Raw genomic sequence first — 2,969 nt, forward strand, 5'->3', positions numbered from 1 at the left:
CATGAGGTGGGTGCTTGGCGCTCTAGCAAAATTTTTTTGCGTGCCTATCGCGGCTACAAGGGGAGAGGTGGTTGCCGCGAGCCTCTCCCGTGCCCCCCTCATTGATTCAACGCCGCTGTCAGGGCGGATGGATATGTCGGATTTTGAAACGGTGGACGGCGACGTTGAATCAATTAGAGGGGCATGAAGCCCACCCTCGAGGGTGCTATTCCTGGACTCTCCTTTAGATCATGTTTTCTTGTCACTCAGCTGGCGCAATTTCGGAAAAAGGTTTGGCAGCGGTTGCCAGCCCTCACCGCGTCTACTCGGTGATTTTAAAACTCGATCTAAAACGGGAGCCCTCGTCTAGCACCTCCGTCCGGTGTTGCTCGGGTATTGCATAAATTTATGCCATCGGCGCGACTCCCCCAACGAATGCCTACGCTTGGACCCTCTCTTAGATCACCTTCTTCGATCACTCGACCGACGCAACTACGGAAGAGACTTGGCAGCGGTTGCCATTCTACAGCGCGTCTGTTCAGCGATTTCGAAGTTGATCTAATGGCGAGCCCTTGTCTCTAGGCATGAGGTGGGTGCTTGGCGCTCTAGCAAAATTTTTTGCGTGCCTATCGCGGCTACAACGGGAGAGGTGGTTGCCGCGAGCCTCTCCCGTGCCCCCCTCATTGATTCAACGCCGCTGTCAGGGCGGATGGATATGTCGGATTTTGAAACGGTGGACGGCGACGTTGAATCAATTAGAGGGGCATGAAGCCCACCCTCGAGGGTGCTATTCCTGGGCTCTCCTTTAGATCATGTTTTCTTGTCACTCAGCTGGCGCAATTTCGGAAAAAGGTTTGGCAGCGGCTGCCAGCCCTCACCGCGTCTACTCGGTGATTTTAAAACTCGATCTAAAACGGGAGCCCTCGTCTAGCACCTCCGTCCGGTGTTGCTCGGGTATTGCATAAATTTATGCCATCGGCGCGAATCCCCCAACGAATGCCTACGCTTGGACCCTCTCTTAGATCACCTTCTTCGATCACTCGACCGACGCAACTACGGAAGAGACTTGGCAGCGGTTGCCATTCTACAGCGCGTCTGTTCAGCGATTTCGAAGTTTTGATCTAATGGCGAGCCCTTGTCTCTAGGCATGAGGTGGGTGCTTGGCGCTCGAGCAAAATTTTTTGCGTGCCTATCGCGGCTACGATGGGAGAGGTGGTTGCCGCGAGCCTCTCCCGTGCCCTCCTCATTGATTCAACGCCGCTGTCAGGGCGGATGGAAATGTCGGATTTTGAAACGGTGGACGGCGACGCTGAATCAATTAGAGGGGCATGAAGCCCACCCTCGAGGGTGCTATTCCTGGACTCTCCTTTAGATCATGTATTCTTGTCACTCAGCTGGCGCAATTTCGGAAAAAGGTTTGGCAGCGGTTGCCAGCCCCTCACCGCGTCTACTTGGTGATTTTAAAACTCGATCTAAAACGGGAGCCCTCGTCTTGCACCTCCGTCCGGTGTTGCTCGGGTATTGCACAAATTTTTGCCATCGGCGCGAATCCCCCAACGAATGCCTACACGCTTGGACCCTCTCTTAGATCACCTTCTTCGATCACTCGACCGACGCAATTACGGAAGAGACTTGGCAGCGGTTGCCATTCTACACCGCGTCCGTTATGCGATTTCGAAGTTGATCTAATGGCGAGCCCTTGTCTATAGCAATGAGGTGGGTACTTGGCGCTCTAGCAAAATTTTTTGCGAGCCTATCGCGGCTACAATGGGAGAGGTGGTTGCCGCGAGCCTCTCCCGTGCCCAGCTCATTGATTCAACGCCGCTGTCGGGGCGGATGGATATGTCGGATTTTGAAACGGTGGACGCCGACGTTGAATCAATTAGAAGGGCATGAAGCCCACCTTCGAGGGTGGTGCTATTCCTGGACTCTCCTTTACATCATGTTTTCTTGTCACTCAGCTGGCGCAATTTCGGAAAAAGGTTTGGCAGCGGTTGCCAGCCCTCACCGCGTCTTCTTGGTGATTTTAAAACTCGATCTAAAACGGGAGCCCTCGTCTAGCGGCTCTGTGCCAACTCGATCGGCACAACATTGGGAAATGGTTCGACAGCGGTTGTCGTTCCAATGTGTCATCGGGGGATGCCTTGGAAAGTGGCCTTTCAAGGGCGAGCTCGCGTCTAGCCCTTGGATTGTGCGTCGCGTCACAAGTGAATGGGGGAGATCTCTCTGTGAACGGCGGCATGGTGATTGCAAGAGAAAATTGACTTAGTCGGAGCATTGGCCTCGGGCCATTGTGACGGCCTTGCAATTTCTCTTTAATTGCAACCTATGTTTGCGCAGTAGCAGAGTTTGCATGTAAGATGGGCCTTGTTCTCGAGAGTTCCAGGAGATGACCTCCGGAACTTTTGGATTGGGCCCCTTCAAGGTGAAATTCATCCAGCTGATCGGATGAAGCTCGATGTGCTTGTATCTATTCCGAGACGGTAATGATGGTCATTAATCTGTGGCGGTGAGTATTATCCCATTCGGTAATCGCAATGGCGGAGCTGGTGGGAAGTACTTGTCGCTTTGTTTTGATGGATATACCCTATATGTAGGTGTCTGCACGGCTTGCAACACACTGCACATTTGGTGTTCGATTCTAAGATGCGCTTGTTGCTGAGTGTGTATGGAGTTGTATCTTTTAGCCAAGGGCTCCGTCTCATTGGCACGTTCTATCATCGCATTTTTATCCTGCCCGGACGGCAAGAAGGAAAGAGGTGGTTTGGTTGCACGGGTGCATTGCTCGACGTCCCTAATTTCATCAAGGGTCCACCCTCCACCCTAAGTTTTTGCCGATCGGTAGAGCCTTGGGATTGAGAGGGGGGCCGGCGAAAGGTTTGGTTGCCGCATAATTTATTCGCTAGTGCGTTCTCGGTGCGTGCTCGCCTCTTCACTGTCTCATCCTACAGAAGTGCATGGCACTCTGTCGTGACAGCCTTTGTGGTCCG

Source organism: Cupressus sempervirens, chromosome 1 (genome assembly GCF_028749045.1).
Source record: "Cupressus sempervirens isolate cs-2001-9-10 chromosome 1, ASM2874904v1, whole genome shotgun sequence".
Lineage (NCBI taxonomy): Eukaryota > Viridiplantae > Streptophyta > Pinopsida > Cupressales > Cupressaceae > Cupressus > Cupressus sempervirens.